Source organism: Balaenoptera ricei, unplaced genomic scaffold, assembly GCF_028023285.1.
Source record: "Balaenoptera ricei isolate mBalRic1 unplaced genomic scaffold, mBalRic1.hap2 scaffold_149, whole genome shotgun sequence".
NCBI lineage: Eukaryota > Metazoa > Chordata > Mammalia > Artiodactyla > Balaenopteridae > Balaenoptera > Balaenoptera ricei.
In genome coordinates, this window is record NW_026777452.1 from 155,637 (window position 1) to 179,261 (window position 23,625).

The 23,625-nt window shown below is 66.6% G+C and overlaps 23 pseudogenes; all 23 read left to right on the forward strand.

Moving 5' to 3' along the window:
* The first annotated feature begins 411 nt into the window (after window positions 1-411).
* On the forward strand, window positions 412-530 carry LOC132358212 (5S ribosomal RNA; annotated as a pseudogene).
* Window positions 531-1,439: 909 nt separating this feature from the next.
* On the forward strand, window positions 1,440-1,558 carry LOC132358618 (5S ribosomal RNA; annotated as a pseudogene).
* Window positions 1,559-2,469: 911 nt separating this feature from the next.
* On the forward strand, window positions 2,470-2,588 carry LOC132358409 (5S ribosomal RNA; annotated as a pseudogene).
* Window positions 2,589-3,484: 896 nt separating this feature from the next.
* Window positions 3,485-3,603, forward strand: LOC132358223 (5S ribosomal RNA; annotated as a pseudogene).
* Window positions 3,604-4,512: 909 nt separating this feature from the next.
* On the forward strand, window positions 4,513-4,631 carry LOC132358620 (5S ribosomal RNA; annotated as a pseudogene).
* A 911-nt stretch (window positions 4,632-5,542) lies between these two features.
* Window positions 5,543-5,661, forward strand: LOC132358410 (5S ribosomal RNA; annotated as a pseudogene).
* Window positions 5,662-6,557: 896 nt separating this feature from the next.
* Window positions 6,558-6,676, forward strand: LOC132358225 (5S ribosomal RNA; annotated as a pseudogene).
* A 909-nt stretch (window positions 6,677-7,585) lies between these two features.
* Window positions 7,586-7,704, forward strand: LOC132358621 (5S ribosomal RNA; annotated as a pseudogene).
* Window positions 7,705-8,615: 911 nt separating this feature from the next.
* Window positions 8,616-8,734, forward strand: LOC132358411 (5S ribosomal RNA; annotated as a pseudogene).
* Window positions 8,735-9,630: 896 nt separating this feature from the next.
* Window positions 9,631-9,749, forward strand: LOC132358227 (5S ribosomal RNA; annotated as a pseudogene).
* A 909-nt stretch (window positions 9,750-10,658) lies between these two features.
* LOC132358622 (5S ribosomal RNA) lies at window positions 10,659-10,777 on the forward strand (annotated as a pseudogene).
* A 911-nt stretch (window positions 10,778-11,688) lies between these two features.
* LOC132358546 (5S ribosomal RNA) lies at window positions 11,689-11,807 on the forward strand (annotated as a pseudogene).
* Window positions 11,808-12,703: 896 nt separating this feature from the next.
* On the forward strand, window positions 12,704-12,822 carry LOC132358228 (5S ribosomal RNA; annotated as a pseudogene).
* Window positions 12,823-13,731: 909 nt separating this feature from the next.
* LOC132358623 (5S ribosomal RNA) lies at window positions 13,732-13,850 on the forward strand (annotated as a pseudogene).
* A 911-nt stretch (window positions 13,851-14,761) lies between these two features.
* On the forward strand, window positions 14,762-14,880 carry LOC132358412 (5S ribosomal RNA; annotated as a pseudogene).
* An 896-nt stretch (window positions 14,881-15,776) lies between these two features.
* LOC132358230 (5S ribosomal RNA) lies at window positions 15,777-15,895 on the forward strand (annotated as a pseudogene).
* Window positions 15,896-16,804: 909 nt separating this feature from the next.
* LOC132358624 (5S ribosomal RNA) lies at window positions 16,805-16,923 on the forward strand (annotated as a pseudogene).
* Window positions 16,924-17,834: 911 nt separating this feature from the next.
* Window positions 17,835-17,953, forward strand: LOC132358413 (5S ribosomal RNA; annotated as a pseudogene).
* Window positions 17,954-18,849: 896 nt separating this feature from the next.
* LOC132358231 (5S ribosomal RNA) lies at window positions 18,850-18,968 on the forward strand (annotated as a pseudogene).
* A 909-nt stretch (window positions 18,969-19,877) lies between these two features.
* On the forward strand, window positions 19,878-19,996 carry LOC132358625 (5S ribosomal RNA; annotated as a pseudogene).
* Window positions 19,997-20,907: 911 nt separating this feature from the next.
* LOC132358415 (5S ribosomal RNA) lies at window positions 20,908-21,026 on the forward strand (annotated as a pseudogene).
* An 896-nt stretch (window positions 21,027-21,922) lies between these two features.
* LOC132358232 (5S ribosomal RNA) lies at window positions 21,923-22,041 on the forward strand (annotated as a pseudogene).
* A 909-nt stretch (window positions 22,042-22,950) lies between these two features.
* On the forward strand, window positions 22,951-23,069 carry LOC132358626 (5S ribosomal RNA; annotated as a pseudogene).
* Window positions 23,070-23,625: the final 556 nt, after the last annotated feature.

A 23,625-nucleotide genomic window follows, 5' to 3' on the forward strand; every position in this document is an offset into this window, starting at 1 on the left:
GAGGCCGTGGCAGCCCAACGGTGGATCCCAGTGGCTTTGGGCCAACTGCCGTCGAGCAGGAAGGCCGGCCCGGCCATGGCTGGGCTGCTCCTAGAACTGCGAGGGTGGACAGGTTGTGTAATGCCCAAGGGACAGCAGGCCACTGGCCCTTAAGCCTCTGAGGCCACGTCCTTGTGAGCGTCGAGCGGGATCTGAGGTGGAGCGTCAAGCGCCTACGGGTCCGGAGGTTCCCGCCCGAACAGGGCTGCAAGGTCGCCCAAGACTCTGCCACCTCCGGGTCCCCGAGGCCTCCTGTCGCCTGCCTGGGCAGGCAGCAGGGCCGTGCAGCAGAGGGCTGGTCGCCGGACTGGTGGTAATTCGCCAGCACCAGCTAAGCTGAGCCTCAAGAGTCACCCCGTGGCCCCCGCTGCCTTCTACGGCCATACCACCCTAAACGCACCCCATCTCGTCTGACCTCGGAAGCTAAGCAGGGTCGGGTCTGTTTACTACCTGGATGGGAGACCACCTGGGAATACTAGGTGCTGTAGTATTTTTTGCCCCCCGATCTGCCTTTTCTTGTCATCGCCGGTGCTCAAGGCTTCCGCTGCTCCCGCCGGGCACTGCTGCAGGCCTCATCTACTCAGGCCTCTCGCAACACAGCGTGCGCCAGAGGGGGCCCACCCAGCCGGTCTGGGTGGACATGCCGCCAGAAGGCGGCCCTGGAAGGCAGCCGCACCCCAGCCTCTCCCGGGGTGGCTGGCCCGGACCCAGACTCCGCTGCAGGCCCGGGTGAAGATCGTGAGGCCCGCGAGGCCCTCGACCTGCCCGTGGCCAACCCAACCAGCGCCCATCTGCGCCGCAGCCACCTGTCTGCCTCTGTGTCTCTCCACAGCTCCCTCCGGAAAAAGCCCACCCTCCGCTGTTTCGCCATGGCCGGGGGCGGGAGCGGGGTCCTGGGCCGGTCCGGTTCTCCGGGCCAGCCGGCCACCATGCGCTGGGAACTGTGCTCAGCGGGTGGCGTGTGGGCAAGGGTGGCCTTGCTGGGTCCAAGGGGCCGTGCCGCATCAATGGTGGCTCCCAGTGGCTTTGGGCTAACTGCCTTCAGGCAGGAGGGCCAGCCCGGCCGCGGCTGGACTGCACCTAGCACTGCGTGGGTGGACAGGGTGGGGAATGCCCAAGGGACCGTGGACCACGGACCCTTAAGCCTTCAGAGCCACGTCTTTGTGAGCGTCGAGCGGGATCTGGGGCGGTTCGCCATGCGCCTATGTGCCTGGATGTTCCCGCCAGAACTGAGCTGCTAGAGCGTCCAAGACTCCACCACACCCGGACCCCGAAGCCTGCTATCGCCTGCCTGGGCGGGCCGCAGGGCCGTGCTGCAGAGGGCTGGTCGCCGGACTGGCGGTAATTTGCCAGCACCAGGTAAGCTGAGCCTCAAGAGGCACCCCGTGGGCCCCGCTGCCTTCTATGGCCATACCACCCTATACGCACCCCATCTCGTCTGATTTCCGAAGCTAAGCAGGGTCGGGTCTGTTTACTACCTGGATGGGAGACCACCTGGGAATACTAGGTGCTGTAGTATTTTTTGCCCCCCGATTGCCCTTTTCTTGTAGTGGCCGGTACTCAAGGCTTCCTCTGCCCCCGCCGGGCACTGCTGCAGGCCTCATCTACTCAGGCCTCTCCCGACACAGCGTGCGCCGGAGGGGGCCATCCCCGCCGGTCTGGCTGGACATGCCCCCAGAAGGCGGCCCTGGAAGGCAACCGCACGCCAGCCGCTGCCGGGGTGGCTGGCCCGGACCCAGACACCGCCGCAGGCCCGGGTGAAGATCGTGAGGCCCGCGAGGCCCTCGACCTGCACCTGGCCGACCACACCAGCGCCCCTCCACGCCGCAGCCACCCGTCTGCCCGTGTGTCTCTCCACAGCTCCCTCCGGAAAAAGCCCACACTCCACTCTTTCACCACGGCCGGGGGCGGGAGTGGGGTCGTGGGCCGGGAATGGTTCTCCGGGCCGGCCGGTCACCGGGTGCAGGGAACTTTGCTCAGCATTTGGCGGAGGGGCAAGGGTGGCCTTGCTGGGTCTAAGGGGTCTTGCCGACTCAATGGTGCCTCCCAGTGGCTTCAGGCCAACTGCCGTCGGGCAGGAGGGCCAGCCTGGCCGCGGCCGGGCTTCACCTAGAACTGTGTGGGCAGACAGGGTGGCGAATGCCCAAAGGACCGTGGGCCACGGGCCCTTAAGCCCCCGGGGCCACGTCCTTGTGGGCGTCAAGCGGGATCTGGGGCAGAGGGCCAAGCTCCTATGGGCCTGGAGGGTCCCGCCTGACCTGAGCTGCGAGGTCTCCCACGAGTCCGCCAATCCCGGGTGCCCGAGGCCTCCTGTCGCCTGCCTTGGTGGGCGGGCTGGGCCGTGCCGGAGAGGGTTGGCTGCCGGGCTGTCGGCAAGCCCCAGCACCAGGGAAGCTAAGCCTCAAGAGGCACCCCGTGGCCCCCGCAGCCTTCTACCGCCATACCACCCTGAACGCGCCCGATATCGTCTGATCCTGGAAGCTAAGCAGGGTCGGGCCTGCTTAGTACTTGGATGGGAGACCACATGGGAATACCAGGTGCTGTAGGCTTTTTTGCCTCCCACTATAAATTCTCCTTTAGGCGCCCACGGCTGATGCCGCCTCCGCCTCTGCAGGCCTCACCTCCTCAGGGCCCTCCCAACACAGCGTGCTCTGGAGGGGGCGCTCCCCGCAGGTCTGGATGGAAATGCGGCCAGAAGGCGGCCCTGGAAGATAGCCATAAACCAGCCGCTCCCGTGGTGGCTGGCCCGCAGCCAGACTGCGCCGCACGCCCAGGTGAAGGCCGTGAGGCACGCGAAGCCCTCGACCTACAACTGGCCGTCCCCACCAGCGCGCATCCACGCCGCAGCCACCTAATTGCCCGTGTGTCTCTATACAGCTCCCTCCGGAAAAAGCCCACCCTCTGCCGTTTCGCTACGGCTGGAGGCAGGAGCGGGGTCGTGGGCCGTGACTGGTTCTCCAGGTCGGCTGACCTCCAGGCATCGGAACTGTGCTTGGCGGGTGGCGTGGCTGAAAGGGTAGTTTGCTGGGGCTAAGAGGCCGTGGCAGCCCAACGGTGGATCCCAGTGGCTTTGGGCCAACTGCCGTCGAGCAGGAAGGCCGGCCCGGCCATGGCTGGGCTGCTCCTAGAACTGCGAGGGTGGACAGGTTGTGTAATGCCCAAGGGACAGCAGGCCACTGGCCCTTAAGCCTCTGAGGCCACGTCCTTGTGAGCGTCGAGCGGGATCTGAGGTGGAGCGTCAAGCGCCTACGGGTCCGGAGGTTCCCGCCCGAACAGGGCTGCAAGGTCGCCCAAGACTCTGCCACCTCTGGGTCCCCGAGGCCTCCTGTCGCCTGCCTGGGCAGGCAGCAGGGCCGTGCAGCAGAGGGCTGGTCGCCGGACTGGTGGTAATTCGCCAGCACCAGCTAAGCTGAGCCTCAAGAGTCACCCCGTGGCCCCCGCTGCCTTCTACGGCCATACCACCCTAAACGCACCCCATCTCGTCTGACCTCGGAAGCTAAGCAGGGTCGGGTCTGTTTACTACCTGGATGGGAGACCACCTGGGAATACTAGGTGCTGTAGTATTTTTTGCCCCCCGATCTGCCTTTTCTTGTCATCGCCGGTGCTCAAGGCTTCCGCTGCTCCCGCCGGGCACTGCTGCAGGCCTCATCTACTCAGGCCTCTCGCAACACAGCGTGCGCCAGAGGGGGCCCACCCAGCCGGTCTGGGTGGACATGCCGCCAGAAGGCGGCCCTGGAAGGCAGCCGCACCCCAGCCTCTCCCGGGGTGGCTGGCCCGGACCCAGACTCCGCTGCAGGCCCGGGTGAAGATCGTGAGGCCCGCGAGGCCCTCGACCTGCCCGTGGCCAACCCAACCAGCGCCCATCTGCGCCGCAGCCACCTGTCTGCCTCTGTGTCTCTCCACAGCTCCCTCCGGAAAAAGCCCACCCTCCGCTGTTTCGCCATGGCCGGGGGCGGGAGCGGGGTCCTGGGCCGGTCCGGTTCTCCGGGCCAGCCGGCCACCATGCGCTGGGAACTGTGCTCAGCGGGTGGCGTGTGGGCAAGGGTGGCCTTGCTGGGTCCAAGGGGCCGTGCCGCATCAATGGTGGCTCCCAGTGGCTTTGGGCTAACTGCCTTCAGGCAGGAGGGCCAGCCCGGCCGCGGCTGGACTGCACCTAGCACTGCGTGGGTGGACAGGGTGGGGAATGCCCAAGGGACCGTGGACCACGGACCCTTAAGCCTTCAGAGCCACGTCTTTGTGAGCGTCGAGCGGGATCTGGGGCGGTTCGCCATGCGCCTATGTGCCTGGATGTTCCCGCCAGAACTGAGCTGCTAGAGCGTCCAAGACTCCACCACACCCGGACCCCGAAGCCTGCTATCGCCTGCCTGGGCGGGCCGCAGGGCCGTGCTGCAGAGGGCTGGTCGCCGGACTGGCGGTAATTTGCCAGCACCAGGTAAGCTGAGCCTCAAGAGGCACCCCGTGGGCCCCGCTGCCTTCTATGGCCATACCACCCTATACGCACCCCATCTCGTCTGATTTCCGAAGCTAAGCAGGGTCGGGTCTGTTTACTACCTGGATGGGAGACCACCTGGGAATACTAGGTGCTGTAGTATTTTTTGCCCCCCGATTGCCCTTTTCTTGTAGTGGCCGGTACTCAAGGCTTCCTCTGCCCCCGCCGGGCACTGCTGCAGGCCTCATCTACTCAGGCCTCTCCCGACACAGCGTGCGCCGGAGGGGGCCATCCCCGCCGGTCTGGCTGGACATGCCCCCAGAAGGCGGCCCTGGAAGGCAACCGCACGCCAGCCGCTGCCGGGGTGGCTGGCCCGGACCCAGACACCGCCGCAGGCCCGGGTGAAGATCGTGAGGCCCGCGAGGCCCTCGACCTGCACCTGGCCGACCACACCAGCGCCCCTCCACGCCGCAGCCACCCGTCTGCCCGTGTGTCTCTCCACAGCTCCCTCCGGAAAAAGCCCACACTCCACTCTTTCACCACGGCCGGGGGCGGGAGTGGGGTCGTGGGCCGGGAATGGTTCTCCGGGCCGGCCGGTCACCGGGTGCAGGGAACTTTGCTCAGCATTTGGCGGAGGGGCAAGGGTGGCCTTGCTGGGTCTAAGGGGTCTTGCCGACTCAATGGTGCCTCCCAGTGGCTTCAGGCCAACTGCCGTCGGGCAGGAGGGCCAGCCTGGCCGCGGCCGGGCTTCACCTAGAACTGTGTGGGCAGACAGGGTGGCGAATGCCCAAAGGACCGTGGGCCACGGGCCCTTAAGCCCCCGGGGCCACGTCCTTGTGGGCGTCAAGCGGGATCTGGGGCAGAGGGCCAAGCTCCTATGGGCCTGGAGGGTCCCACCTGACCTGAGCTGCGAGGTCTCCCACGAGTCCGCCAATCCCGGGTGCCCGAGGCCTCCTGTCGCCTGCCTTGGTGGGCGGGCTGGGCCGTGCCGGAGAGGGTTGGCTGCCGGGCTGTCGGCAAGCCCCAGCACCAGGGAAGCTAAGCCTCAAGAGGCACCCCGTGGCCCCCGCAGCCTTCTACCGCCATACCACCCTGAACGCGCCCGATATCGTCTGATCCTGGAAGCTAAGCAGGGTCGGGCCTGCTTAGTACTTGGATGGGAGACCACATGGGAATACCAGGTGCTGTAGGCTTTTTTGCCTCCCACTATAAATTCTCCTTTAGGCGCCCACGGCTGATGCCGCCTCCGCCTCTGCAGGCCTCACCTCCTCAGGGCCCTCCCAACACAGCGTGCTCTGGAGGGGGCGCTCCCCGCAGGTCTGGATGGAAATGCGGCCAGAAGGCGGCCCTGGAAGATAGCCATAAACCAGCCGCTCCCGTGGTGGCTGGCCCGCAGCCAGACTGCGCCGCACGCCCAGGTGAAGGCCGTGAGGCACGCGAAGCCCTCGACCTACAACTGGCCGTCCCCACCAGCGCGCATCCACGCCGCAGCCACCTAATTGCCCGTGTGTCTCTATACAGCTCCCTCCGGAAAAAGCCCACCCTCTGCCGTTTCGCTACGGCTGGAGGCAGGAGCGGGGTCGTGGGCCGTGACTGGTTCTCCAGGTCGGCTGACCTCCAGGCATCGGAACTGTGCTTGGCGGGTGGCGTGGCTGAAAGGGTAGTTTGCTGGGGCTAAGAGGCCGTGGCAGCCCAACGGTGGATCCCAGTGGCTTTGGGCCAACTGCCGTCGAGCAGGAAGGCCGGCCCGGCCATGGCTGGGCTGCTCCTAGAACTGCGAGGGTGGACAGGTTGTGTAATGCCCAAGGGACAGCAGGCCACTGGCCCTTAAGCCTCTGAGGCCACGTCCTTGTGAGCGTCGAGCGGGATCTGAGGTGGAGCGTCAAGCGCCTACGGGTCCGGAGGTTCCCGCCCGAACAGGGCTGCAAGGTCGCCCAAGACTCTGCCACCTCCGGGTCCCCGAGGCCTCCTGTCGCCTGCCTGGGCAGGCAGCAGGGCCGTGCAGCAGAGGGCTGGTCGCCGGACTGGTGGTAATTCGCCAGCACCAGCTAAGCTGAGCCTCAAGAGTCACCCCGTGGCCCCCGCTGCCTTCTACGGCCATACCACCCTAAACGCACCCCATCTCGTCTGACCTCGGAAGCTAAGCAGGGTCGGGTCTGTTTACTACCTGGATGGGAGACCACCTGGGAATACTAGGTGCTGTAGTATTTTTTGCCCCCCGATCTGCCTTTTCTTGTCATCGCCGGTGCTCAAGGCTTCCGCTGCTCCCGCCGGGCACTGCTGCAGGCCTCATCTACTCAGGCCTCTCGCAACACAGCGTGCGCCAGAGGGGGCCCACCCAGCCGGTCTGGGTGGACATGCCGCCAGAAGGCGGCCCTGGAAGGCAGCCGCACCCCAGCCTCTCCCGGGGTGGCTGGCCCGGACCCAGACTCCGCTGCAGGCCCGGGTGAAGATCGTGAGGCCCGCGAGGCCCTCGACCTGCCCGTGGCCAACCCAACCAGCGCCCATCTGCGCCGCAGCCACCTGTCTGCCTCTGTGTCTCTCCACAGCTCCCTCCGGAAAAAGCCCACCCTCCGCTGTTTCGCCATGGCCGGGGGCGGGAGCGGGGTCCTGGGCCGGTCCGGTTCTCCGGGCCAGCCGGCCACCATGCGCTGGGAACTGTGCTCAGCGGGTGGCGTGTGGGCAAGGGTGGCCTTGCTGGGTCCAAGGGGCCGTGCCGCATCAATGGTGGCTCCCAGTGGCTTTGGGCTAACTGCCTTCAGGCAGGAGGGCCAGCCCGGCCGCGGCTGGACTGCACCTAGCACTGCGTGGGTGGACAGGGTGGGGAATGCCCAAGGGACCGTGGACCACGGACCCTTAAGCCTTCAGAGCCACGTCTTTGTGAGCGTCGAGCGGGATCTGGGGCGGTTCGCCATGCGCCTATGTGCCTGGATGTTCCCGCCAGAACTGAGCTGCTAGAGCGTCCAAGACTCCACCACACCCGGACCCCGAAGCCTGCTATCGCCTGCCTGGGCGGGCCGCAGGGCCGTGCTGCAGAGGGCTGGTCGCCGGACTGGCGGTAATTTGCCAGCACCAGGTAAGCTGAGCCTCAAGAGGCACCCCGTGGGCCCCGCTGCCTTCTATGGCCATACCACCCTATACGCACCCCATCTCGTCTGATTTCCGAAGCTAAGCAGGGTCGGGTCTGTTTACTACCTGGATGGGAGACCACCTGGGAATACTAGGTGCTGTAGTATTTTTTGCCCCCCGATTGCCCTTTTCTTGTAGTGGCCGGTACTCAAGGCTTCCTCTGCCCCCGCCGGGCACTGCTGCAGGCCTCATCTACTCAGGCCTCTCCCGACACAGCGTGCGCCGGAGGGGGCCATCCCCGCCGGTCTGGCTGGACATGCCCCCAGAAGGCGGCCCTGGAAGGCAACCGCACGCCAGCCGCTGCCGGGGTGGCTGGCCCGGACCCAGACACCGCCGCAGGCCCGGGTGAAGATCGTGAGGCCCGCGAGGCCCTCGACCTGCACCTGGCCGACCACACCAGCGCCCCTCCACGCCGCAGCCACCCGTCTGCCCGTGTGTCTCTCCACAGCTCCCTCCGGAAAAAGCCCACACTCCACTCTTTCACCACGGCCGGGGGCGGGAGTGGGGTCGTGGGCCGGGAATGGTTCTCCGGGCCGGCCGGTCACCGGGTGCAGGGAACTTTGCTCAGCATTTGGCGGAGGGGCAAGGGTGGCCTTGCTGGGTCTAAGGGGTCTTGCCGACTCAATGGTGCCACCCAGTGGCTTCAGGCCAACTGCCGTCGGGCAGGAGGGCCAGCCTGGCCGCGGCCGGGCTTCACCTAGAACTGTGTGGGCAGACAGGGTGGCGAATGCCCAAAGGACCGTGGGCCACGGGCCCTTAAGCCCCCGGGGCCACGTCCTTGTGGGCGTCAAGCGGGATCTGGGGCAGAGGGCCAAGCTCCTATGGGCCTGGAGGGTCCCGCCTGACCTGAGCTGCGAGGTCTCCCACGAGTCCGCCAATCCCGGGTGCCCGAGGCCTCCTGTCGCCTGCCTTGGTGGGCGGGCTGGGCCGTGCCGGAGAGGGTTGGCTGCCGGGCTGTCGGCAAGCCCCAGCACCAGGGAAGCTAAGCCTCAAGAGGCACCCCGTGGCCCCCGCAGCCTTCTACCGCCATACCACCCTGAACGCGCCCGATATCGTCTGATCCTGGAAGCTAAGCAGGGTCGGGCCTGCTTAGTACTTGGATGGGAGACCACATGGGAATACCAGGTGCTGTAGGCTTTTTTGCCTCCCACTATAAATTCTCCTTTAGGCGCCCACGGCTGATGCCGCCTCCGCCTCTGCAGGCCTCACCTCCTCAGGGCCCTCCCAACACAGCGTGCTCTGGAGGGGGCGCTCCCCGCAGGTCTGGATGGAAATGCGGCCAGAAGGCGGCCCTGGAAGATAGCCATAAACCAGCCGCTCCCGTGGTGGCTGGCCCGCAGCCAGACTGCGCCGCACGCCCAGGTGAAGGCCGTGAGGCACGCGAAGCCCTCGACCTACAACTGGCCGTCCCCACCAGCGCGCATCCACGCCGCAGCCACCTAATTGCCCGTGTGTCTCTATACAGCTCCCTCCGGAAAAAGCCCACCCTCTGCCGTTTCGCTACGGCTGGAGGCAGGAGCGGGGTCGTGGGCCGTGACTGGTTCTCCAGGTCGGCTGACCTCCAGGCATCGGAACTGTGCTTGGCGGGTGGCGTGGCTGAAAGGGTAGTTTGCTGGGGCTAAGAGGCCGTGGCAGCCCAACGGTGGATCCCAGTGGCTTTGGGCCAACTGCCGTCGAGCAGGAAGGCCGGCCCGGCCATGGCTGGGCTGCTCCTAGAACTGCGAGGGTGGACAGGTTGTGTAATGCCCAAGGGACAGCAGGCCACTGGCCCTTAAGCCTCTGAGGCCACGTCCTTGTGAGCGTCGAGCGGGATCTGAGGTGGAGCGTCAAGCGCCTACGGGTCCGGAGGTTCCCGCCCGAACAGGGCTGCAAGGTCGCCCAAGACTCTGCCACCTCCGGGTCCCCGAGGCCTCCTGTCGCCTGCCTGGGCAGGCAGCAGGGCCGTGCAGCAGAGGGCTGGTCGCCGGACTGGTGGTAATTCGCCAGCACCAGCTAAGCTGAGCCTCAAGAGTCACCCCGTGGCCCCCGCTGCCTTCTACGGCCATACCACCCTAAACGCACCCCATCTCGTCTGACCTCGGAAGCTAAGCAGGGTCGGGTCTGTTTACTACCTGGATGGGAGACCACCTGGGAATACTAGGTGCTGTAGTATTTTTTGCCCCCCGATCTGCCTTTTCTTGTCATCGCCGGTGCTCAAGGCTTCCGCTGCTCCCGCCGGGCACTGCTGCAGGCCTCATCTACTCAGGCCTCTCGCAACACAGCGTGCGCCAGAGGGGGCCCACCCAGCCGGTCTGGGTGGACATGCCGCCAGAAGGCGGCCCTGGAAGGCAGCCGCACCCCAGCCTCTCCCGGGGTGGCTGGCCCGGACCCAGACTCCGCTGCAGGCCCGGGTGAAGATCGTGAGGCCCGCGAGGCCCTCGACCTGCCCGTGGCCAACCCAACCAGCGCCCATCTGCGCCGCAGCCACCTGTCTGCCTCTGTGTCTCTCCACAGCTCCCTCCGGAAAAAGCCCACCCTCCGCTGTTTCGCCATGGCCGGGGGCGGGAGCGGGGTCCTGGGCCGGTCCGGTTCTCCGGGCCAGCCGGCCACCATGCGCTGGGAACTGTGCTCAGCGGGTGGCGTGTGGGCAAGGGTGGCCTTGCTGGGTCCAAGGGGCCGTGCCGCATCAATGGTGGCTCCCAGTGGCTTTGGGCTAACTGCCTTCAGGCAGGAGGGCCAGCCCGGCCGCGGCTGGACTGCACCTAGCACTGCGTGGGTGGACAGGGTGGGGAATGCCCAAGGGACCGTGGACCACGGACCCTTAAGCCTTCAGAGCCACGTCTTTGTGAGCGTCGAGCGGGATCTGGGGCGGTTCGCCATGCGCCTATGTGCCTGGATGTTCCCGCCAGAACTGAGCTGCTAGAGCGTCCAAGACTCCACCACACCCGGACCCCGAAGCCTGCTATCGCCTGCCTGGGCGGGCCGCAGGGCCGTGCTGCAGAGGGCTGGTCGCCGGACTGGCGGTAATTTGCCAGCACCAGGTAAGCTGAGCCTCAAGAGGCACCCCGTGGGCCCCGCTGCCTTCTATGGCCATACCACCCTATACGCACCCCATCTCGTCTGATTTCCGAAGCTAAGCAGGGTCGGGTCTGTTTACTACCTGGATGGGAGACCACCTGGGAATACTAGGTGCTGTAGTATTTTTTGCCCCCCGATTGCCCTTTTCTTGTAGTGGCCGGTACTCAAGGCTTCCTCTGCCCCCGCCGGGCACTGCTGCAGGCCTCATCTACTCAGGCCTCTCCCGACACAGCGTGCGCCGGAGGGGGCCATCCCCGCCGGTCTGGCTGGACATGCCCCCAGAAGGCGGCCCTGGAAGGCAACCGCACGCCAGCCGCTGCCGGGGTGGCTGGCCCGGACCCAGACACCGCCGCAGGCCCGGGTGAAGATCGTGAGGCCCGCGAGGCCCTCGACCTGCACCTGGCCGACCACACCAGCGCCCCTCCACGCCGCAGCCACCCGTCTGCCCGTGTGTCTCTCCACAGCTCCCTCCGGAAAAAGCCCACACTCCACTCTTTCACCACGGCCGGGGGCGGGAGTGGGGTCGTGGGCCGGGAATGGTTCTCCGGGCCGGCCGGTCACCGGGTGCAGGGAACTTTGCTCAGCATTTGGCGGAGGGGCAAGGGTGGCCTTGCTGGGTCTAAGGGGTCTTGCCGACTCAATGGTGCCTCCCAGTGGCTTCAGGCCAACTGCCGTCGGGCAGGAGGGCCAGCCTGGCCGCGGCCGGGCTTCACCTAGAACTGTGTGGGCAGACAGGGTGGCGAATGCCCAAAGGACCGTGGGCCACGGGCCCTTAAGCCCCCGGGGCCACGTCCTTGTGGGCGTCAAGCGGGATCTGGGGCAGAGGGCCAAGCTCCTATGGGCCTGGAGGGTCCCGCCTGACCTGAGCTGCGAGGTCTCCCACGAGTCCGCCAATCCCGGGTGCCCGAGGCCTCCTGTTGCCTGCCTTGGTGGGCGGGCTGGGCCGTGCCGGAGAGGGTTGGCTGCCGGGCTGTCGGCAAGCCCCAGCACCAGGGAAGCTAAGCCTCAAGAGGCACCCCGTGGCCCCCGCAGCCTTCTACCGCCATACCACCCTGAACGCGCCCGATATCGTCTGATCCTGGAAGCTAAGCAGGGTCGGGCCTGCTTAGTACTTGGATGGGAGACCACATGGAAATACCAGGTGCTGTAGGCTTTTTTGCCTCCCACTATAAATTCTCCTTTAGGCGCCCACGGCTGATGCCGCCTCCGCCTCTGCAGGCCTCACCTCCTCAGGGCCCTCCCAACACAGCGTGCTCTGGAGGGGGCGCTCCCCGCAGGTCTGGATGGAAATGCGGCCAGAAGGCGGCCCTGGAAGATAGCCATAAACCAGCCGCTCCCGTGGTGGCTGGCCCACAGCCAGACTGCGCCGCACGCCCAGCTGAAGGCCGTGAGGCAGGCGACGCCCTCGACCTACAACTGGCCGTCCCCACCAGCGCGCATCCACGCCGCAGCCACCTAATTGCCCGTGTGTCTCTATACAGCTCCCTCCGGAAAAAGCCCACCCTCTGCCGTTTCGCTACGGCTGGAGGCAGGAGCGGGGTCGTGGGCCGTGACTGGTTCTCCAGGTCGGCTGACCTCCAGGCATCGGAACTGTGCTTGGCGGGTGGCGTGGCTGAAAGGGTAGTTTGCTGGGGCTAAGAGGCCGTGGCAGCCCAACGGTGGATCCCAGTGGCTTTGGGCCAACTGCCGTCGAGCAGGAAGGCCGGCCCGGCCATGGCTGGGCTGCTCCTAGAACTGCGAGGGTGGACAGGTTGTGTAATGCCCAAGGGACAGCAGGCCACTGGCCCTTAAGCCTCTGAGGCCACGTCCTTGTGAGCGTCGAGCGGGATCTGAGGTGGAGCGTCAAGCGCCTACGGGTCCGGAGGTTCCCGCCCGAACAGGGTTGCAAGGTCGCCCAAGACTCTGCCACCTCCGGGTCCCTGAGGCCTCCTGTCGCCTGCCTGGGCAGGCAGCAGGGCCGTGCAGCAGAGGGCTGGTCGCCGGACTGGTGGTAATTCGCCAGCACCAGCTAAGCTGAGCCTCAAGAGTCACCCCGTGGCCCCTGCTGCCTTCTACGGCCATACCACCCTAAACGCACCCCATCTCGTCTGACCTCGGAAGCTAAGCAGGGTCGGGTCTGTTTACTACCTGGATGGGAGACCACCTGGGAATACTAGGTGCTGTAGTATTTTTTGCCCCCCGATCTGCCTTTTCTTGTCATCGCCGGTGCTCAAGGCTTCCGCTGCTCCCGCCGGGCACTGCTGCAGGCCTCATCTACTCAGGCCTCTCGCAACACAGCGTGCGCCAGAGGGGGCCCACCCAGCCGGTCTGGGTGGACATGCCGCCAGAAGGCGGCCCTGGAAGGCAGCCGCACCCCAGCCTCTCCCGGGGTGGCTGGCCCGGACCCAGACTCCGCTGCAGGCCCGGGTGAAGATCGTGAGGCCCGCGAGGCCCTCGACCTGCCCGTGGCCAACCCAACCAGCGCCCATCTGCGCCGCAGCCACCTGTCTGCCTCTGTGTCTCTCCACAGCTCCCTCCGGAAAAAGCCCACCCTCCGCTGTTTCGCCATGGCCGGGGGCGGGAGCGGGGTCCTGGGCCGGTCCGGTTCTCCGGGCCAGCCGGCCACCATGCGCTGGGAACTGTGCTCAGCGGGTGGCGTGTGGGCAAGGGTGGCCTTGCTGGGTCCAAGGGGCCGTGCCGCATCAATGGTGGCTCCCAGTGGCTTTGGGCTAACTGCCTTCAGGCAGGAGGGCCAGCCCGGCCGCGGCTGGACTGCACCTAGCACTGCGTGGGTGGACAGGGTGGGGAATGCCCAAGGGACCGTGGACCACGGACCCTTAAGCCTTCAGAGCCACGTCTTTGTGAGCGTCGAGCGGGATCTGGGGCGGTTCGCCATGCGCCTATGTGCCTGGATGTTCCCGCCAGAACTGAGCTGCTAGAGCGTCCAAGACTCCACCACACCCGGACCCCGAAGCCTGCTATCGCCTGCCTGGGCGGGCCGCAGGGCCGTGCTGCAGAGGGCTGGTCGCCGGACTGGCGGTAATTTGCCAGCACCAGGTAAGCTGAGCCTCAAGAGGCACCCCGTGGGCCCCGCTGCCTTCTATGGCCATACCACCCTATACGCACCCCATCTCGTCTGATTTCCGAAGCTAAGCAGGGTCGGGTCTGTTTACTACCTGGATGGGAGACCACCTGGGAATACTAGGTGCTGTAGTATTTTTTGCCCCCCGATTGCCCTTTTCTTGTAGTGGCCGGTACTCAAGGCTTCCTCTGCCCCCGCCGGGCACTGCTGCAGGCCTCATCTACTCAGGCCTCTCCCGACACAGCGTGCGCCGGAGGGGGCCATCCCCGCCGGTCTGGCTGGACATGCCCCCAGAAGGCGGCCCTGGAAGGCAACCGCACGCCAGCCGCTGCCGGGGTGGCTGGCCCGGACCCAGACACCGCCGCAGGCCCGGGTGAAGATCGTGAGGCCCGCGAGGCCCTCGACCTGCACCTGGCCGACCACACCAGCGCCCCTCCACGCCGCAGCCACCCGTCTGCCCGTGTGTCTCTCCACAGCTCCCTCCGGAAAAAGCCCACACTCCACTCTTTCACCACGGCCGGGGGCGGGAGTGGGGTCGTGGGCCGGGAATGGTTCTCCGGGCCGGCCGGTCACCGGGTGCAGGGAACTTTGCTCAGCATTTGGCGGAGGGGCAAGGGTGGCCTTGCTGGGTCTAAGGGGTCTTGCCGACTCAATGGTGCCTCCCAGTGGCTTCAGGCCAACTGCCGTCGGGCAGGAGGGCCAGCCTGGCCGCGGCCGGGCTTCACCTAGAACTGTGTGGGCAGACAGGGTGGCGAATGCCCAAAGGACCGTGGGCCACGGGCCCTTAAGCCCCCGGGGCCACGTCCTTGTGGGCGTCAAGCGGGATCTGGGGCAGAGGGCCAAGCTCCTATGGGCCTGGAGGGTCCCGCCTGACCTGAGCTGCGAGGTCTCCCACGAGTCCGCCAATCCCGGGTGCCCGAGGCCTCCTGTCGCCTGCCTTGGTGGGCGGGCTGGGCCGTGCCGGAGAGGGTTGGCTGCCGGGCTGTCGGCAAGCCCCAGCACCAGGGAAGCTAAGCCTCAAGAGGCACCCCGTGGCCCCCGCAGCCTTCTACCGCCATACCACCCTGAACGCGCCCGATATCGTCTGATCCTGGAAGCTAAGCAGGGTCGGGCCTGCTTAGTACTTGGATGGGAGACCACATGGGAATACCAGGTGCTGTAGGCTTTTTTGCCTCCCACTATAAATTCTCCTTTAGGCGCCCACGGCTGATGCCGCCTCCGCCTCTGCAGGCCTCACCTCCTCAGGGCCCTCCCAACACAGCGTGCTCTGGAGGGGGCGCTCCCCGCAGGTCTGGATGGAAATGCGGCCAGAAGGCGGCCCTGGAAGATAGCCATAAACCAGCCGCTCCCGTGGTGGCTGGCCCGCAGCCAGACTGCGCCGCACGCCCAGGTGAAGGCCGTGAGGCACGCGAAGCCCTCCACCTACAACTGGCCGTCCCCACCAGCGCGCATCCACGCCGCAGCCACCTAATTGCCCGTGTGTCTCTATACAGCTCCCTCCGGAAAAAGCCCACCCTCTGCCGTTTCGCTACGGCTGGAGGCAGGAGCGGGGTCGTGGGCCGTGACTGGTTCTCCAGGTCGGCTGACCTCCAGGCATCGGAACTGTGCTTGGCGGGTGGCGTGGCTGAAAGGGTAGTTTGCTGGGGCTAAGAGGCCGTGGCAGCCCAACGGTGGATCCCAGTGGCTTTGGGCCAACTGCCGTCGAGCAGGAAGGCCGGCCCGGCCATGGCTGGGCTGCTCCTAGAACTGCGAGGGTGGACAGGTTGTGTAATGCCCAAGGGACAGCAGGCCACTGGCCCTTAAGCCTCTGAGGCCACGTCCTTGTGAGCGTCGAGCGGGATCTGAGGTGGAGCGTCAAGCGCCTACGGGTCCGGAGGTTCCCGCCCGAACAGGGCTGCAAGGTCGCCCAAGACTCTGCCACCTCCGGGTCCCCGAGGCCTCCTGTCGCCTGCCTGGGCAGGCAGCAGGGCCGTGCAGCAGAGGGCTGGTCGCCGGACTGGTGGTAATTCGCCAGCACCAGCTAAGCTGAGCCTCAAGAGTCACCCCGTGGCCCCCGCTGCCTTCTACGGCCATACCACCCTAAACGCACCCCATCTCGTCTGACCTCGGAAGCTAAGCAGGGTCGGGTCTGTTTACTACCTGGATGGGAGACCACCTGGGAATACTAGGTGCTGTAGTATTTTTTGCCCCCCGATCTGCCTTTTCTTGTCATCGCCGGTGCTCAAGGCTTCCGCTGCTCCCGCCGGGCACTGCTGCAGGCCTCATCTACTCAGGCCTCTCGCAACACAGCGTGCGCCAGAGGGGGCCCACCCAGCCGGTCTGGGTGGACATGCCGCCAGAAGGCGGCCCTGGAAGGCAGCCGCACCCCAGCCTCTCCCGGGGTGGCTGGCCCGGACCCAGACTCCGCTGCAGGCCCGGGTGAAGATCGTGAGGCCCGCGAGGCCCTCGACCTGCCCGTGGCCAACCCAACCAGCGCCCATCTGCGCCGCAGCCACCTGTCTGCCTCTGTGTCTCTCCACAGCTCCCTCCGGAAAAAGCCCACCCTCCGCTGTTTCGCCATGGCCGGGGGCGGGAGCGGGGTCCTGGGCCGGTCCGGTTCTCCGGGCCAGCCGGCCACCATGCGCTGGGAACTGTGCTCAGCGGGTGGCGTGTGGGCAAGGGTGGCCTTGCTGGGTCCAAGGGGCCGTGCCGCATCAATGGTGGCTCCCAGTGGCTTTGGGCTAACTGCCTTCAGGCAGGAGGGCCAGCCCGGCCGCGGCTGGACTGCACCTAGCACTGCGTGGGTGGACAGGGTGGGGAATGCCCAAGGGACCGTGGACCACGGACCCTTAAGCCTTCAGAGCCACGTCTTTGTGAGCGTCGAGCGGGATCTGGGGCGGTTCGCCATGCGCCTATGTGCCTGGATGTTCCCGCCAGAACTGAGCTGCTAGAGCGTCCAAGACTCCACCACACCCGGACCCCGAAGCCTGCTATCGCCTGCCTGGGCGGGCCGCAGGGCCGTGCTGCAGAGGGCTGGTCGCCGGACTGGCGGTAATTTGCCAGCACCAGGTAAGCTGAGCCTCAAGAGGCACCCCGTGGGCCCCGCTGCCTTCTATGGCCATACCACCCTATACGCACCCCATCTCGTCTGATTTCCGAAGCTAAGCAGGGTCGGGTCTGTTTACTACCTGGATGGGAGACCACCTGGGAATACTAGGTGCTGTAGTATTTTTTGCCCCCCGATTGCCCTTTTCTTGTAGTGGCCGGTACTCAAGGCTTCCTCTGCCCCCGCCGGGCACTGCTGCAGGCCTCATCTACTCAGGCCTCTCCCGACACAGCGTGCGCCGGAGGGGGCCATCCCCGCCGGTCTGGCTGGACATGCCCCCAGAAGGCGGCCCTGGAAGGCAACCGCACGCCAGCCGCTGCCGGGGTGGCTGGCCCGGACCCAGACACCGCCGCAGGCCCGGGTGAAGATCGTGAGGCCCGCGAGGCCCTCGACCTGCACCTGGCCGACCACACCAGCGCCCCTCCACGCCGCAGCCACCCGTCTGCCCGTGTGTCTCTCCACAGCTCCCTCCGGAAAAAGCCCACACTCCACTCTTTCACCACGGCCGGGGGCGGGAGTGGGGTCGTGGGCCGGGAATGGTTCTCCGGGCCGGCCGGTCACCGGGTGCAGGGAACTTTGCTCAGCATTTGGCGGAGGGGCAAGGGTGGCCTTGCTGGGTCTAAGGGGTCTTGCCGACTCAATGGTGCCTCCCAGTGGCTTCAGGCCAACTGCCGTCGGGCAGGAGGGCCAGCCTGGCCGCGGCCGGGCTTCACCTAGAACTGTGTGGGCAGACAGGGTGGCGAATGCCCAAAGGACCGTGGGCCACGGGCCCTTAAGCCCCCGGGGCCACGTCCTTGTGGGCGTCAAGCGGGATCTGGGGCAGAGGGCCAAGCTCCTATGGGCCTGGAGGGTCCCGCCTGACCTGAGCTGCGAGGTCTCCCACGAGTCCGCCAATCCCGGGTGCCCGAGGCCTCCTGTTGCCTGCCTTGGTGGGCGGGCTGGGCCGTGCCGGAGAGGGTTGGCTGCCGGGCTGTCGGCAAGCCCCAGCACCAGGGAAGCTAAGCCTCAAGAGGCACCCCGTGGCCCCCGCAGCCTTCTACCGCCATACCACCCTGAACGCGCCCGATATCGTCTGATCCTGGAAGCTAAGCAGGGTCGGGCCTGCTTAGTACTTGGATGGGAGACCACATGGGAATACCAGGTGCTGTAGGCTTTTTTGCCTCCCACTATAAATTCTCCTTTAGGCGCCCACGGCTGATGCCGCCTCCGCCTCTGCAGGCCTCACCTCCTCAGGGCCCTCCCAACACAGCGTGCTCTGGAGGGGGCGCTCCCCGCAGGTCTGGATGGAAATGCGGCCAGAAGGCGGCCCTGGAAGATAGCCATAAACCAGCCGCTCCCGTGGTGGCTGGCCCGCAGCCAGACTGCGCCGCACGCCCAGGTGAAGGCCGTGAGGCACGCGAAGCCCTCCACCTACAACTGGCCGTCCCCACCAGCGCGCATCCACGCCGCAGCCACCTAATTGCCCGTGTGTCTCTATACAGCTCCCTCCGGAAAAAGCCCACCCTCTGCCGTTTCGCTACGGCTGGAGGCAGGAGCGGGGTCGTGGGCCGTGACTGGTTCTCCAGGTCGGCTGACCTCCAGGCATCGGAACTGTGCTTGGCGGGTGGCGTGGCTGAAAGGGTAGTTTGCTGGGGCTAAGAGGCCGTGGCAGCCCAACGGTGGATCCCAGTGGCTTTGGGCCAACTGCCGTCGAGCAGGAAGGCCGGCCCGGCCATGGCTGGGCTGCTCCTAGAACTGCGAGGGTGGACAGGTTGTGTAATGCCCAAGGGACAGCAGGCCACTGGCCCTTAAGCCTCTGAGGCCACGTCCTTGTGAGCGTCGAGCGGGATCTGAGGTGGAGCGTCAAGCGCCTACGGGTCCGGAGGTTCCCGCCCGAACAGGGCTGCAAGGTCGCCCAAGACTCTGCCACCTCCGGGTCCCCGAGGCCTCCTGTCGCCTGCCTGGGCAGGCAGCAGGGCCGTGCAGCAGAGGGCTGGTCGCCGGACTGGTGGTAATTCGCCAGCACCAGCTAAGCTGAGCCTCAAGAGTCACCCCGTGGCCCCCGCTGCCTTCTACGGCCATACCACCCTAAACGCACCCCATCTCGTCTGACCTCGGAAGCTAAGCAGGGTCGGGTCTGTTTACTACCTGGATGGGAGACCACCTGGGAATACTAGGTGCTGTAGTATTTTTTGCCCCCCGATCTGCCTTTTCTTGTCATCGCCGGTGCTCAAGGCTTCCGCTGCTCCCGCCGGGCACTGCTGCAGGCCTCATCTACTCAGGCCTCTCGCAACACAGCGTGCGCCAGAGGGGGCCCACCCAGCCGGTCTGGGTGGACATGCCGCCAGAAGGCGGCCCTGGAAGGCAGCCGCACCCCAGCCTCTCCCGGGGTGGCTGGCCCGGACCCAGACTCCGCTGCAGGCCCGGGTGAAGATCGTGAGGCCCGCGAGGCCCTCGACCTGCCCGTGGCCAACCCAACCAGCGCCCATCTGCGCCGCAGCCACCTGTCTGCCTCTGTGTCTCTCCACAGCTCCCTCCGGAAAAAGCCCACCCTCCGCTGTTTCGCCATGGCCGGGGGCGGGAGCGGGGTCCTGGGCCGGTCCGGTTCTCCGGGCCAGCCGGCCACCATGCGCTGGGAACTGTGCTCAGCGGGTGGCGTGTGGGCAAGGGTGGCCTTGCTGGGTCCAAGGGGCCGTGCCGCATCAATGGTGGCTCCCAGTGGCTTTGGGCTAACTGCCTTCAGGCAGGAGGGCCAGCCCGGCCGCGGCTGGACTGCACCTAGCACTGCGTGGGTGGACAGGGTGGGGAATGCCCAAGGGACCGTGGACCACGGACCCTTAAGCCTTAAGAGCCACGTCTTTGTGAGCGTCGAGCGGGATCTGGGGCGGTTCGCCATGCGCCTATGTGCCTGGATGTTCCCGCCAGAACTGAGCTGCTAGAGCGTCCAAGACTCCACCACACCCGGCCCCCGAAGCCTGCTATCGCCTGCCTGGGCGGGCCGCAGGGCCGTGCTGCAGAGGGCTGGTCGCCGGACTGGCGGTAATTTGCCAGCACCAGGTAAGCTGAGCCTCAAGAGGCACCCCGTGGGCCCCGCTGCCTTCTATGGCCATACCACCCTATACGCACCCCATCTCGTCTGATTTCCGAAGCTAAGCAGGGTCGGGTCTGTTTACTACCTGGATGGGAGACCACCTGGGAATACTAGGTGCTGTAGTATTTTTTGCCCCCCGATTGCCCTTTTCTTGTAGTGGCCGGTACTCAAGGCTTCCTCTGCCCCCGCCGGGCACTGCTGCAGGCCTCATCTACTCAGGCCTCTCCCGACACAGCGTGCGCCGGAGGGGGCCATCCCCGCCGGTCTGGCTGGACATGCCCCCAGAAGGCGGCCCTGGAAGGCAACCGCACGCCAGCCGCTGCCGGGGTGGCTGGCCCGGACCCAGACACCGCCGCAGGCCCGGGTGAAGATCGTGAGGCCCGCGAGGCCCTCGACCTGCACCTGGCCGACCACACCAGCGCCCCTCCACGCCGCAGCCACCCGTCTGCCCGTGTGTCTCTCCACAGCTCCCTCCGGAAAAAGCCCACGCTCCACTCTTTCACCACGGCCGGGGGCGGGAGTGGGGTCGTGGGCCGGGAATGGTTCTCCGGGCCGGCCGGTCACCGGGTGCAGGGAACTTTGCTCAGCATTTGGCGGAGGGGCAAGGGTGGCCTTGCTGGGTCTAAGGGGTCTTGCCGACTCAATGGTGCCTCCCAGTGGCTTCAGGCCAACTGCCGTCGGGCAGGAGGGCCAGCCTGGCCGCGGCCGGGCTTCACCTAGAACTGTGTGGGCAGACAGGGTGGCGAATGCCCAAAGGACCGTGGGCCACGGGCCCTTAAGCCCCCGGGGCCACGTCCTTGTGGGCGTCAAGCGGGATCTGGGGCAGAGGGCCAAGCTCCTATGGGCCTGGAGGGTCCCGCCTGACCTGAGCTGCGAGGTCTCCCACGAGTCCGCCAATCCCGGGTGCCCGAGGCCTCCTGTCGCCTGCCTTGGTGGGCGGGCTGGGCCGTGCCGGAGAGGGTTGGCTGCCGGGCTGTCGGCAAGCCCCAGCACCAGGGAAGCTAAGCCTCAAGAGGCACCCCGTGGCCCCCGCAGCCTTCTACCGCCATACCACCCTGAACGCGCCCGATATCGTCTGATCCTGGAAGCTAAGCAGGGTCGGGCCTGCTTAGTACTTGGATGGGAGACCACATGGGAATACCAGGTGCTGTAGGCTTTTTTGCCTCCCACTATAAATTCTCCTTTAGGCGCCCACGGCTGATGCCGCCTCCGCCTCTGCAGGCCTCACCTCCTCAGGGCCCTCCCAACACAGCGTGCTCTGGAGGGGGCGCTCCCCGCAGGTCTGGATGGAAATGCGGCCAGAAGGCGGCCCTGGAAGATAGCCATAAACCAGCCGCTCCCGTGGTGGCTGGCCCGCAGCCAGACTGCGCCGCACGCCCAGGTGAAGGCCGTGAGGCACGCGAAGCCCTCGACCTACAACTGGCCGTCCCCACCAGCGCGCATCCACGCCGCAGCCACCTAATTGCCCGTGTGTCTCTATACAGCTCCCTCCGGAAAAAGCCCACCCTCTGCCGTTTCGCTACGGCTGGAGGCAGGAGCGGGGTCGTGGGCCGTGACTGGTTCTCCAGGTCGGCTGACCTCCAGGCATCGGAACTGTGCTTGGCGGGTGGCGTGGCTGAAAGGGTAGTTTGCTGGGGCTAAGAGGCCGTGGCAGCCCAACGGTGGATCCCAGTGGCTTTGGGCCAACTGCCGTCGAGCAGGAAGGCCGGCCCGGCCATGGCTGGGCTGCTCCTAGAACTGCGAGGGTGGACAGGTTGTGTAATGCCCAAGGGACAGCAGGCCACTGGCCCTTAAGCCTCTGAGGCCACGTCCTTGTGAGCGTCGAGCGGGATCTGAGGTGGAGCGTCAAGCGCCTACGGGTCCGGAGGTTCCCGCCCGAACAGGGCTGCAAGGTCGCCCAAGACTCTGCCACCTCCGGGTCCCCGAGGCCTCCTGTCGCCTGCCTGGGCAGGCAGCAGGGCCGTGCAGCAGAGGGCTGGTCGCCGGACTGGTGGTAATTCGCCAGCACCAGCTAAGCTGAGCCTCAAGAGTCACCCCGTGGCCCCCGCTGCCTTCTACGGCCATACCACCCTAAACGCACCCCATCTCGTCTGACCTCGGAAGCTAAGCAGGGTCGGGTCTGTTTACTACCTGGATGGGAGACCACCTGGGAATACTAGGTGCTGTAGTATTTTTTGCCCCCCGATCTGCCTTTTCTTGTCATCGCCGGTGCTCAAGGCTTCCGCTGCTCCCGCCGGGCACTGCTGCAGGCCTCATCTACTCAGGCCTCTCGCAACACAGCGTGCGCCAGAGGGGGCCCACCCAGCCGGTCTGGGTGGACATGCCGCCAGAAGGCGGCCCTGGAAGGCAGCCGCACCCCAGCCTCTCCCGGGGTGGCTGGCCCGGACCCAGACTCCGCTGCAGGCCCGGGTGAAGATCGTGAGGCCCGCGAGGCCCTCGACCTGCCCGTGGCCAACCCAACCAGCGCCCATCTGCGCCGCAGCCACCTGTCTGCCTCTGTGTCTCTCCACAGCTCCCTCCGGAAAAAGCCCACCCTCCGCTGTTTCGCCATGGCCGGGGGCGGGAGCGGGGTCCTGGGCCGGTCCGGTTCTCCGGGCCAGCCGGCCACCATGCGCTGGGAACTGTGCTCAGCGGGTGGCGTGTGGGCAAGGGTGGCCTTGCTGGGTCCAAGGGGCCGTGCCGCATCAATGGTGGCTCCCAGTGGCTTTGGGCTAACTGCCTTCAGGCAGGAGGGCCAGCCCGGCCGCGGCTGGACTGCACCTAGCACTGCGTGGGTGGACAGGGTGGGGAATGCCCAAGGGACCGTGGACCACGGACCCTTAAGCCTTCAGAGCCACGTCTTTGTGAGCGTCGAGCGGGATCTGGGGCGGTTCGCCATGCGCCTATGTGCCTGGATGTTCCCGCCAGAACTGAGCTGCTAGAGCGTCCAAGACTCCACCACACCCGGACCCCGAAGCCTGCTATCGCCTGCCTGGGCGGGCCGCAGGGCCGTGCTGCAGAGGGCTGGTCGCCGGACTGGCGGTAATTTGCCAGCACCAGGTAAGCTGAGCCTCAAGAGGCACCCCGTGGGCCCCGCTGCCTTCTATGGCCATACCACCCTATACGCACCCCATCTCGTCTGATTTCCGAAGCTAAGCAGGGTCGGGTCTGTTTACTACCTGGATGGGAGACCACCTGGGAATACTAGGTGCTGTAGTATTTTTTGCCCCCCGATTGCCCTTTTCTTGTAGTGGCCGGTACTCAAGGCTTCCTCTGCCCCCGCCGGGCACTGCTGCAGGCCTCATCTACTCAGGCCTCTCCCGACACAGCGTGCGCCGGAGGGGGCCATCCCCGCCGGTCTGGCTGGACATGCCCCCAGAAGGCGGCCCTGGAAGGCAACCGCACGCCAGCCGCTGCCGGGGTGGCTGGCCCGGACCCAGACACCGCCGCAGGCCCGGGTGAAGATCGTGAGGCCCGCGAGGCCCTCGACCTGCACCTGGCCGACCACACCAGCGCCCCTCCACGCCGCAGCCACCCGTCTGCCCGTGTGTCTCTCCACAGCTCCCTCCGGAAAAAGCCCACACTCCACTCTTTCACCACGGCCGGGGGCGGGAGTGGGGTCGTGGGCCGGGAATGGTTCTCCGGGCCGGCCGGTCACCGGGTGCAGGGAACTTTGCTCAGCATTTGGCGGAGGGGCAAGGGTGGCCTTGCTGGGTCTAAGGGGTCTTGCCGACTCAATGGTGCCTCCCAGTGGCTTCAGGCCAACTGCCGTCGGG